Source organism: Lactuca saligna, chromosome 2, assembly GCF_052625555.1.
Source record: "Lactuca saligna cultivar CGN05327 chromosome 2, ASM5262555v1, whole genome shotgun sequence".
Lineage (NCBI taxonomy): Eukaryota > Viridiplantae > Streptophyta > Magnoliopsida > Asterales > Asteraceae > Lactuca > Lactuca saligna.
This window is the reverse complement of record NC_136418.1, coordinates 16,598,945-16,613,105: the sequence shown is the minus strand read 5'-3', so window position 1 is coordinate 16,613,105 and position 14,161 is coordinate 16,598,945. Positions and strand designations below refer to the sequence as shown.

The following is a 14,161-nucleotide window of genomic DNA, read 5'->3' as shown; positions in this document are numbered from 1 at the left end:
CGAGATTAGAGAACTCACCATGGTATGTCTCTGGAGAGAGCACAAGATTAGAGAACTCATCATGGTAAGTCTTTGGGGAAAGCACGAGATTCCAGAACTTACCATGGTAGGTCTCTGGAGAGAGCACGAATATTAGAGAATTCACCATGGTAAGTCTCTAGAGAGAGCACGAGATTCCAGAACTCACAATGGTAAGTCTCTGGAGAGAGCACGAGATTAGAGAACTCACCATGATAAGTCTCTAAAGAGAACACGATATTAGAGAACTCAGCATGGTAAGTCTCTAGGGAGAGCACGGGATTTCAAAACTCACCATGTAAGTTTCTAGAAAAGGGAACGAGATTGGAGAACTCACCATGATAAATCTCTGGAGAGGGCACGAGATTAGAGAACTCACCATGGTAAGTCTCTGGAGAGAGCACGAGATTCCAGAACTCACCATGGTAAGTCTTGGGAGAGCACGAGATTCCATAACTCACCATGGTAAGTCTCTGGAGAGAGCACAAGATTCGAGAATTCACCATGGCAAATCTCTGGAGATCTGAATGAAGATCTGACTCTATAATCTTGTACATTTATATTTCCCTGAAGCAAGTTCACTACCTCTGACATCAAAGGTCTTTCATTTGGGTTATTATTAGTGCTTAACAGAGTGATTCTGATCATTCTTAATGCCTCTCCAGCATCAAAATATGATCCCAATCTTGGATCGACCAAGTCTATCAAACTCTCATCTTGTTGTCGCAAAGCAGTAGCCTAATGATGGAGACAAACAGATGCATCATAAATAACAAGATTGGGTTAAGTATTTGGGATTTGTAGGAAGACTGGAATTATAGCATTTAGGAAAATAAATTTTACCCTTTCAACAATAGTTAAATACTCTAGATCATCTGTTGGAGGATATACGTTGCGCATGCCAGCCACAAATTCCATTGCAAGAACCCCAAAGTTGTACACATCTATTGTGTAGGTTAACTGCCAAGATATGCGTATTCAGGTGCAATATAACCGGAACAAGAAGAAAGTCAATAAAAGAAATTTCTTTTATATATAATAAAAGATCTGATTTGAAGATAGGTGGATCTAGTTGCTCACAATGTTCCAGCGGGAACAGTGCGCGCTTGGGTGCGGTCTTCAGAAAAAGTTTGGTAAGCCAAAATCAACGATCTTTAGATTAAGTTGTCTACCAAGGAGTACATTTGCAGTCTTGATGTCACTATGAACCATTCTGAGGATGGATTCCTCATGCAGGAATGCCAAGCCTCTGGCAACCCCCACACAAATGTTATGCCTTGTAGGCCAGTCCAGTACCAAACTAGAGTTGTCATGGCCTACATTTTAAGAAAATATGTTTTAATGTCCCACACGACATCACACCTATAATTATGTGGCCATTAATTATGATACACGTTTCCTTCGTTCTGTCATATTAAATGATATATATATATATATATATATATATATATATATATATATATATATATATATATATATATATATATATATATATATATATATATATATATATATGAAAACGTGTTGTAGAATAGGAGGGTACCATATAGAGCTTGAGCCAGAGAATTGTTTTCCATGTATTCATAAACAAGCATTAGATGGTTGGATTATGCATATCATCCATACAGCCTTACAATTTTCGAATGTTGTATGGCAGTGATCAACCCAATCTCATTCACAAAGTCACAGTCTCCCTGGTTTGATGTCTAAGAAGGCTGCTTCACAGCAATTACAATGTCATCAGAGAGTGTACCCTGCAAATTAATTATAAGTGACCTTTAGTTTATTTGAAATGTCAATATGTAAAATATTTACTTACCCTATAAACAGCACCAAAACCGTCCGGCCCAAGTTTATTTAAACCTGAAAAGTTGTATGTGGCAGCTCTGATTTGTCTATAGGTAAATTGAAATGACTGCAAATTGAATCCTCTCAGATCTGCAGGGAAACAATTATCTCACAAATTAAACAACATATTTATCGGTGCATTTTGGGTAAATAGATTCTTATAATCAACACATGTACACACCTCTTTCCCATCTCATGCGCTCTTGCATATAAAACGCCAGCCTTTCAACACCAAGTATGATGAGGATGAGCCACAGAGTCCCAGCCACCACAACAATGACAATAGTTTTTATGCTTTTATCAATGATAAGAGGGTTCATATCTAAATAAAAACAGCAATATATATATATATATATATATATATATATATATATATATATATATATATATATATATATATATATATATATATATATATATATATATATATATAAGTTTAGCGGTAAAATGAAAATCACATAAAACCACAAGATTAAAGTTGGAACAATAACATACCAGACACCATAGAAATGGTTGATATTAAAGGACCATAGGATCCTTTATTTGGGACTGCTATTGTGCCTTTCCCAGCATACTGGAAACCGATTTCTAATGTTGTGTTGGTTACAACAACATTTTTTATTTCTTTTTTTAGTTTCCTATTCACCCCGTCAGCTTCCTTCCTAATGTCAAAATTCTTGAATATACACACACCCTGTAAAAATATTCTGCTTAATTATGCGAATTGCATATATATACTATTTATAGTTGAAATGGAGCATTTTACATGGATATATTTCCTGAAAAGAAACTAGTCCTGTTTGAAATGCAGAAATATAATAGCAAGAATAATCAAACCTGGATATATACATCAAACGAACGCGTTCCAAGACTTTGAAAAGACATATTATCTCTACAAAATGCAGAGTCACCGTATAATTCCCATTTGGTAAACATTGACCATAGTAAGTGATGGATAGTGAAGAGATGCGAGTTGTAGTGTACAGTTGACTATCATCAATAGTCAATCAGTGCATATACATTGGTGGCTACATAGTTGGATAATCTATGATAACCACCCAGCACATTGCCGGTGCTACTTGTCTTGTGGGAACAAACTTAGCCGCTCCACCTGAATCCTCATCATCTTCATATGTCAAGTTTCCAATGGTCACTTTAAGTCCCCCACAATTAATGTGAATTGAGCAGTGCTCTAGTAAACAAAAAACATAAAAATCAGTCAACTTTGGTTTTCATGTTTAAATTAATTAATTGGAATGGGAAAGTATCTTCCTCACCCCTTAGACAGGGAAACTGGCTAAGGTACTTCCCAAGCTCTTTGCATTCAATCAAAGATCGGAATATTAAACTTGGTGAAATTTAGAAAAACAAATTCTTTCTAAATAACCCATATATAGGTATAATAAGCTTACGAGTTGCTTGCAGGAGGATAGCTTCTGAATAAGTTCCTAATAAATGAAATATGACATAAGCTTTATCTTTAGAATATTATATGGGCAGGATAAGAATCACAAAATGATTTGAAAGATTAAAACTTTATGAGGGCACACTTTCTTCGTTGAATTTATTGTAGGAAAGATCGATCTCGCTATTTCATAATCACAACCACTAAAGATAATCACTAAAGATAATCACGATAAAATGCTCAAGATGATGCTAATGGATATAGTCTAAAATAGGCTTTCAATCAATCAAGTAATGGAAGAGGGAAAATTATTACAGATGCCTCAGTTTTGACATTTGTGATAAAAAAAATCTGGAATTCTGCCGGTTAGTCTACTGCTTCCGAATATCCTGCAATTTTGCCCAAAGTTGTTGAAGATATAAAAATCCAATCTTGAAATTTATCAATTTTTAATATGAGAGACATGTGTTAGTTTGTCATTAAGTATGCATCCATACAAAATTATAAACATACACATCAAGTTATAAAACTTCTTGGGCTCCATTTCAATTTCCTGCACTCGTTTTGTAGAAGTTATCTATGTACGATATACACAACCTCAAATGAACATAACTTTGTGATGACATTAATCCATGCAAATGTATTAACTTTGTGGCTTTGTGATGATATTAATCCATGCAAATGCAAATGTATTTTTTATAAGTTTGTTTGAATGGGTTTGTGATGATATTAATCCATGTAAATGCAAACGTATTTTTCTTAAGATTGTTTGTCCTTTGTAATGATATTAATCCATGCGTAATGCACTTTTAGGTAGGTTGGTACTTCTTACTTGTTAATCCCCACCCTACCCCACCCCGTCCCGCCTTGCCCTGCCCTGGTTAGGATATATATATATATATATATATATATATATATATATATATATATATATATATATATATATATATATATATATATATATATATATATATATATATATATATATATATATATATATATATATAAAAGCAAAAAATAAATAAATAAAAAAATCTTAATTAAACACAAGTATTTGTTACAGTTTTTTAATGTAAGGTAACTTTGCCACAGATGGTGGGAGAACACCATTTAGATCTGTCCCTTGAGATATATGTTTATAAAGCAAGATCCGGCTACTTTAGTTTTATATTTACACAACGATTCCACATCCATTTACTATTTATATAGAAAGAGATTTGGAAATCATATAACTCCAGCTAAAAAAAACAGTAATATCTATTTACTATTTATGAAAATAAATAAATAAATAAAATGAAATCAAACTACTTACATCGCAACAACATGACAAAAATCGTCACAACAAGAGTGTTGCTATACTGAGGCATTCCACTCCGGGCTGATGTTGCCCAGTTAGAAATTTCCATCACATGGGTTTAGGCTAAAATCCCAGTCTTTTTTTCCAATTTCTTTCGTTACTTCCTTAAGGCTATTCATTGCAGGATAACATCAAACAATTACCCACTTATATATATATATATATATATATATATATATATATATATATATATATATATATATATATATATATATATATATATATATATATATATATAATTCCAGCTAAAAAAAGCAGCAACATCTATTTACTATTTATATACAAGAGATGTGATGAAACAAATTCTTGACTTGTTTTTCATCTCTTCATGTAGCTAGTGAGACTATAATCACAAATCCTTTAAGAAAAGTGCTAATTAGACTATATTGACAAATCCTCTTCCCGGCTTCCTCACTCACCCATACCAAGGTAACCAGTTGATATATATATATATATATATATATATATATGGGTTCTTCAAGGAACCAAATCTTTTTTTCAATTTCTAGAGCTTATTCTTTATCGAAAAAAAAAATCTAAAAATATCTAAATTCATATATTAACATTGTGAATGTGAAAAATATTTTTCAGATTCACCGTGTGAATCCGGATTCACGTTGTGAATTTTCGAAGATTCACATTGTGAATTTGACGTAAAAAAATAAATAAATAAAATAAAATAAAATAAAAAAAATTGAATTTTATATCATTGGAAAAAGGATAAAAGGTTATGAATTTATGTATTTTTAGGATTTTTTTTTTTAAAAAAAAAATTCTAAAAGTTGAAAAAAAGATTGGTTTTTTGGTTCCTTGGTTAATTATAGTTCTCTATTGAACCTCACCATATATATATATATATATATATATATATATATATATATATATATATATATATATATATATATATATATATATATATATATATATATATATATATAACTCCAGCTAAAAAAAGCAGCAACTTCTATTTACTATTTATATACAAGAGATGTGAAGAAACTAATTCTTGACTTGTTTTTCATCTCTTCATGGAGCTAGTGAGACTATAATCACAAATCCTTTAAGAAAAGTGCTAATTAGACTATATTGACAAATCATCTTCCCCACTTCCTCACTCACCCATACCAAGGTAACCAGTTGATATATATATATATATATATATATATATATATATATATATATATATATATATATATATATATATATATATATATATATATATATATATATATATATATATATGGGTTCTTCAAGGAATCAAATCTTTTTTTCAATTTCTAAAGCTTATTCTTTATCGAAAAAAAAAATCTAAAAATATCTAAATTCATATATTAACATTGTGAATGTGAAAAATATTTTTCGGATTCACCGTGTGAATCCGGATTCACGTTGTGAATTTTCGAAGATTCACATTGTGAATTTGACGTAAAAAAAAATTTTATATCATTTGAAAAAGGATAAAAAGTTATGAATTTATGTATTTTTAGTTTTTTTTTTTTGATAAAAAATAAGTTCTAAAAGTTGAAAAAAAGATTGGTTTCTTGGTTCTTTGGTTAATTATGGTTCTCTATTGAACCTCACCATATATATATATATATATATATATATATATATATATATATATATATATATATATATATATATATATATATATATATATATATATATATATATATATAGGTGTATAAGTTTATTTGAGACTATTCTAATTTTGTAAAACTGTGAAACCAAATCTAAAAATAATTTTAAAATGCAAAATAAATGGAAAAATCCAAAAATTCCTTTTTTAAATATTATTTTCGAAACTTGAATTAACTAAAAAAATAAAAAAAAATCCGTTTTTTTTTTAAAAATACGTGAAATATTCTAATAGAATATTATTATACTAACATAAAAAAATAATTTTAAAATTCAAAATAAATGAAAAAATCTAAAAATTCTTTTTGTAAATATTATTTTCGGAACTTGAATTAACTAAAAAAAATAAAAATAAATAAAAAAATTTGAAAATACGTGAAATATTCTAATACAATATTACATTGTACATAATCTAAAAATTAATTTTAAAATGCAAAATAAAAGGAAAAATCCAAAAATTCTTTTTTTTAAATTTTATTTTCGGAACTTGAATTAACTAAAAAAAATAAAAAATATTTATCACGGTCTCACAAAATTAGGTTGTCTTACATGAAACTAACCCTATATATATATATATATATATATATATATATATATATATATATATATATATATATATATATATATATATATATATATATATATATATATATATATATATATCAAATAATGAGAATCTTGAAAAAGAAAAGAAAAGAAAGATAGAACAAATTAAAGAATTGCCTTCATCAGGATGAAGTTCTCCTGCCCAAGAGAAAATTATTGTTGATAACACAAGGAGGATACTGAACAATTGCACTGAACTTTGACTGAAAATCATCTTCATTGAATCTAAGTAATTACGGAACTCCAAACTTAATGTCTATAGTGTGATTCAACTCTGATTATATATTCAGTTCACAGTTCACTGTGACATATATATATATATATATATATATATATATATATATATATATATATATATATATATATATATATATATATATATATATAAAACATATCCACCATCTTCTTCTATTTAAAAGCAATGTCTAATTAATTAATGCATCATTATGGCCAAGCAACACAACACACGATGGCAAACACAAAATGGCAAAAAATTCAAATGGCCATATATAAGTACCAAAAACTACTGCCCAAAATTTATTGTAGCAACATTAACCCATGCGCCACCTTCCATTTAGGATCATCCCAATTAATGTAAGGAAACCAGACAAGATGGACTATATCGATGCCTACCATTTCCATTATTATTATTATTATTATTATTATTATTATTATTATTATTATTATTATTATTATTATTATTTTGAGTTAGTCTGATGGAAAAGAAAGAAATCAAGGACTTATCTTTTGGAGGGAAGAGAATCGGCTCATACGCTGATAAGTTTACAATAATACCCTTGAAACCTTCTCATACACACATCATGTGGCACCAAAGCTCCAAAGCACCACGCCACCACCACTGCCTTTCTTACCATCAGCTCCTGTTCACCACCACAACTGCCTTCATCCACCTGCAAAACGCCACTTTCGACCACCACCAAGCCAGCACTCTCCTGTAATACGTAAATCGCGCAGAGAAAAGGAAGAATTCCCAGTTCCCTGTCTTTTCCCTGTTCTTCGATTTCCACAAGATTAAGACGGGGTGAGAGACGGGAAAGAAAACGAAAAACTTGATTCTGAAGAAAAAGAGCTGCGATTCGAATCAGAAAAGAAGAGGAAGTGGGTCTCGCCATTTTTCTCTTGCTCCCATACCTGCGTCGAGAAAAAAGAGAGGGGCTGAAGTGAAGTGACTACTTTTGATTGGTTGTAAACCCACTGATACAATGAAAAGTGTTTTAAATAGGGGTATTAATTGTAAAAATTGATTTTTTTCATCGTATTTTTTTTTCTCTTTTTTCTTTCTTTTAAAAACTTGTGTCCAATCAATTTAATAAATCATCAATATTTACCAAATTTTAAAGGCTTATGTCCGGATCAACTATGTATATGTACCATATTATGACCTGAATAAAACACACGGATGTATAAAAAAATACATATAAAAGTATAAAATATTATAATAATATATTTATTTTATATGAAGAGAGAATAATAATTATAATGAAACAACATTATATACTAAAGAAATGTCTGAAATATTTTTTGAGGTAAAAATGAGGATTATTAAAAAAATTTATATAAAAAAATATAAATTTAGATTGATTGAAATTATAGATGAGATTACTGAAAAATATTATTTTGGAAAGAACTATATTTTGTAAGGTATAATACTATAACGAAATTCAAAATATGTATATATGTTGTGTAAATTTATAAATTTTATTATATAAAACAAAGTAGGTTGGTATGTTATAAAAAAACAAACTAATTACTTTGTTTTACTGCTAATGTTGCATATAAAATCGATATATATATACATATATATATATATATATATATATATATATATATATATATATATATATATAGAGAGAGAGAGAGAGAGAGAGAGGTATATTGGTAATTTTTATTATTTTATATGAGAAAAATAATAATTATAATGGATCAACATTTTTTAAAAATAAATGCTAGAAATATTTTGAAGGGAAAAAATCGGGATCATTAAAAAAATTTATATATAGAAAATACAAATTTAAATTAAGTGAAATTAAGGATAAAATTATTGACGATTAAATTGGTAGGTTATGATTAAATCCGATTTTGTAAAATTCAAATTTGATAAAGGAAACTCGTAAGTTACCAAAATAAATTTTATGTGGATATAAGGGAAATAGATTTTTTAATTTCATAAATGAACATGTAAGAAACAAATGCTTGAAATATTTTTAGAGGAAAAAATCGGGATCATTTAAAATTCAACAGTAGCAAAACCTGCAAAACCAAACAAATGCTTGAAATATTTTTAGAGGAAAAAATCGGGATCATTTAAAATTCAACAGTAGCAAAACCTACAAAACCTACAAGCGACTCTCATGATTAAGTTTATCTTCCCGTCACTACTAAAAAGACACGCTTTTTCCGAGGGACAATTTCCTCTGAAATTTCTAGGAAAACGGCGTTTCCAAGGAAATACCGAGGAAAATTTGTGCGTAGGAAAAACCCTCCTAGGAAACCTTTTGTGAGGGATTTCCGAGGCATTTCCAAGAAGATAACTTTGTCGGAAGTCCCTAGAATTTTCCCACAAACCAATTTTGTTTGGATTTCCGAGGAATTACCTAGGAAATATGTTTCTGAGGAATTTCCTTGGATAATTTTTCCGAGGACTTTCCTAGGAAATATATTTCCGAGAAATTTCCTTGTAACTTACTTTGTTGACAGCTTTTCGTGACAAAAAGTTCCTAAGAATTTCCGAGGAACTATTGTGCGGCTATATAAAAATAAAATTTAAAAAAAATCTAGATTTCTCTACCTAAAATGTAGAAAAAATCTAATAAAAGTAACAAAATTATGTTAAAAATTCATACACAAAAACAATAAACATAAATTTAAAAATAATATACATAACACAAGGAGATTCAGTTACAAATTTTTAAAACTATCTAAATCCCAAACATAATATAAATGCCTAAAAACATACAAACGTTTACGACAAATAACCTAAGTAACATTCGGTGGATAGGGTGGATTGTTGGGAGGTTTAGTATTGTCATGCCATCTCATGAATTCGATCATTTTGCCATTTTTCTTTCAATTTTGACATGACGTTGTTCCAAACCTACACAAATGTTAAAAGAAACATACATACATCAGTAAACACAAAAAAAATAAATAAAAAAAATAAAAAAAATAAATAAAAAATAAAAAAATATGTATTTGATCTATTATATGGCAACAAATGTACACCTTAAACTAAGTCTTTCACGCCTTCTACTTCTTTCTTTAAAAAGATACCAATGTCTTCAACTATCCTAACTATTTTACCCTTATAGGTTGGGCGAAACTTAATTATCCATTTTCACCCGGTGATAGCGCCCAAGGAAAGGCTTGTCATTTATAGGATCAAAGTTATAACTACAAAACAATTTGCAATAAAAGTGTACATTCAGTAAAGGAATAAAAACATTATTAGAAACTAAGTTTCAAGGTTAAAAGACAATGAAATAACGGAGAAAATGTAAAAAATAATAATAATAATAATAATAATTTAAAAAAAAAAAAAAAAAAAAAAGAAAAACCTTAGTAATTTATATCAATGATTCATGATATTAAAGAACACGAGGTTTATTTTCAGCATTATTTTAAGCATTTTCAGCAAAAATTAACTAGCTTCAACAAGAATTATGAAACGTCCGATAAATACGATCCAAAAAATTTTGTTTAAATAATGCTAAAACCATAACATCGAATGTCATAAAATAAAAATCATACGTCAATATCTCAAAGCCATAATAAAGTGTCGTGATAAAAACTGTATCGAAACTGTGTCAAGTCATATCTAAGAAAAACTGAACCAACTCCCATGATAAAAACTGAAGCTGTGGTGTGTGCGATGTCATCATCCCGAGCTCTTTCCTTTACTTGCGGAAGTACCTGAAACCAAAACTAAAACCGTAAGCATGAAGCTTAGTGAGCTCCCTAAACTACCACATACCATACAAACATATAAACAACTACTGGGCCTTGCCCACTGCATCGGACCGAAGTCCGAAAACTGCATCGGACCGAAGTCCGGAACTAACAGGGCCATGCCCTTTGCATCGGACCGAAGTCTAGAACTAATCAGGGTCTTGCCCTCTGCATCGAACCGAAGTCCGGAAACTGATTGGGACCCTGTCCCCTGCATCAGACCGAAGTCCGGAACTATCTGGGACGTTGTCCCCTGCATCAGACCGAAGTCCGGAACTACTGAACATAGCATGACATAAACATATCAACTAGCATAAGCACATATACTGCATACTGCATTGGATCGAAGTCCGGAACACATAACAGATAACACAAAACACGCTTGAATCACAAAGACACCAAGCAATCTAACTACTACATCGGACCGAGGTCCGGAACTACTGCTAACTAAACGGGCCGGCATTGTGGCTGTAGACCCGCTCCTAGTGGAAGGAATACTCACCTCAAAAGTTGGCTGCTGAAACTCTACTCGGCAACTGTCCGCTGCTGCTCCGGTCTCTTCCGGCTACAATTCCCATAAACACACTCAACCAACTACTGATAACTATACTGAGGGTAAAATGACTATTTTGCCCCTGGTCAAAGTCAACATACAGTTGACCCGACTCGTCGAGTCCTTACTCTTATTTCTCATTTTTGCCCGCTACTACTCGCCGAGTTTGGCATAGACTCGACGAGTTCCTCCTCGATACTAATAAACAGTCTATCTTCATCTGACTCGCCGAGTTGTATGAACAACTCGTCGAGTTCTCCTTCATCATAAGAGCATTCTAGCATGTGACTCGCCGAGTAGTATGAACAACTCGTCGAGTCTGTTCTTGAGGCAAGAAGATTGCCCTAGACTCGCCGAGTCAGGGCATTGACTCGCCGAGTCCCTCCATTGATGAGTCTGACTTCCGACTCACTAAGTCCACCTCCAACTCACTGGTTCCACTCGGCATAACTCAAAAGGGGAAAAATCGAGGACTCGTGACTCGACTCTCCGAGTCTAAAGAACAACTCGCCGAGTCACTTCCATGCAAGCACTATACAGTCAATTCTGATCAATTCCATTGCATTCAACTTATAGATCTGGGTTCCTAAGGCTTGTTTCACACATAAAGTTTCCAGCTTTACGTGTGTATATACATCAATGAAGGATTAAAGGCTCTAAAGGGACCAAAAGTGTAGATCTAGGGCTTTTATGCAAGAATGGTCCCATAAAGGCAGTAGATCTGGGCTTCTAGAGCTTAGACATGGGGAGATCTGATGGCTATTCATCACCATATTATAACATCCATAAAATTCTCACAAAATTTAAACTTTTTCAATCATAACTAAAAACCTCATAACATTGTTTACAAAATGTTTTCAAATCATTTTCCATCAGAGTGTCCCAAAAATCATAACATAAGGATGAGGAGCGATACGATCACGCCTTCGCCTTTCCACGGCCTCCTGAAGTACCTGAAACAGTAAACTGAAAACTGTAAGCCCGAGGGCTTAGTGAGCTACCCCCAAAATACCAACACCATGCTGATAGTACCATAACAGTAATAATCAATAAATCAATCAACATGCATACTGGCCCATCGACCAGACGGGACTGCCCTACCGGGCCTACAGTCTGTCTGGATCTATCCCGAGCCTTCGGCATGACTGGTCCGCCATGTGGGCCTATAGTCTCCCCGGTCCGCTCCTAGGGTATGATGGCCTTCAGCACGAAGCAGGACCGCATCAACCCAACCAACAAGCAAATAACCATGTGCGCATAGCAATCATATACTGGCATATTCAAACATCAAACATATATATCACACTGATCACAATCATAGAATTCTCCTATAACTAGAGGACCGACCTAGCAGGTCACTATCACACCAACCCCTACGGATCATAAAAGCATAACATACTGTCTACCTCGATTCTGAACTAACAATTCATGACCACATGCAACATACCATAACAATAACAATTAGAGGGCCGGCCTTGGTGCCGTAGACCCTATCAATATAGTAAGGATAACTCACCTCGCATGTCGACTCGAAAGGTAAACTCCAACTCTTGGATCACTCGACACCGACCCCACCACCTATAACCATAGTTCAATATACGCATAAGTCTTTAACCTTGTAAGGTACTCCATAACCCAATAGTCAACCCCTAGTCAAGGTCAAAATCCTCAGTTAAGGTCAACAGTCCATGTTGACCTCAACTCGCCGATTACACCCAGCTACTCGCCGAGTCCCTTGAAGCACAATCCAACTCGCCGAGTCATCGAGGTGACTCGTCAAGTTCCTTCGAATCCCGATTAGACCTTATGGCCACCCATCGAGTTCCCTCCATGCGACTCGACGGATATACTCACGAACATTATTCTTGGTTAAAACTCATCTAACTCGCCGACTTGTTATTCAACTCGTCGAGTCTCATGACAATCTTCATCGGACTCGCCGAGTTGTTCAACCAACTCATCGAGTTCAATGGCCATCTTCATGCGACTCGTCGATTCGACCCTGCGACTCGCTGAGTCAATCCAGTCCTCTTTCCATGCAAATCCATTTTGAGCCATACAGCGGCTCCAAATCACATATCCAAGCTTCTAGGGCATGCTTATCACGTAAAGTTGAAAATTTTACGTGCATGCATGGTTTTAAAGGCTCAAAATGGCAAATCTAAGCTATTGATTGGTCTTTATGCACAAAGGGGACCTCAATCACGACTAAAGCTGCAACTTTATGCTTTTAGAATCCAAAGAGAATCCAGATCTGAACTTACAACTTCAGATCTAGTCCATAGCTCATCATACCAACTTGATATTCCATGAAAACCCAAAAACTCACCCAATAAGGGAGATCTATAAGGAGAATGACGGATTGGGTACCTTTTGAAGTTGATATCTGAGATGAGTGTTGATTCCTACACTCCAATTGCTTCAATCTCCTTCTCCTCCAAGTCTTCTCCCTCCAAGAACTCTGTTTAAAGCTTCAAACACACACACAAGGCACACATACACGAATAAGGATCTCAAGGGTTCTTTGGAACTATAAGGAGGTCCAAGGGAGGCTAAGGTCCCTTTAAATAGGGTGCAAACCTCGGGAATTAGAGTTTCACTTTCCAGCTCCTACTCGCCGAGTCCCTTTATGGACTCGATGAGTAGGTCACTTAACTTGCGATCCTTCTCACTGCTACTCGACGAGTAGGTAAACCAACTCCTCGAGTACAGCCTAATCCAAAAACTCATATTAACAATATCTGACAATCGGGGCGTTACAACTCTCCCC

The 14,161-nt window shown here is 32.8% G+C and overlaps 1 pseudogene; it reads right to left on the bottom strand.

The window, feature by feature from the left end:
• Window positions 1-435: 435 nt before the first annotated feature.
• On the bottom strand, window positions 436-8,005 carry LOC145029554 (putative LRR receptor-like serine/threonine-protein kinase At1g53430; annotated as a pseudogene).
• Between the last annotated feature and the right edge of the window lie 6,156 nt (window positions 8,006-14,161).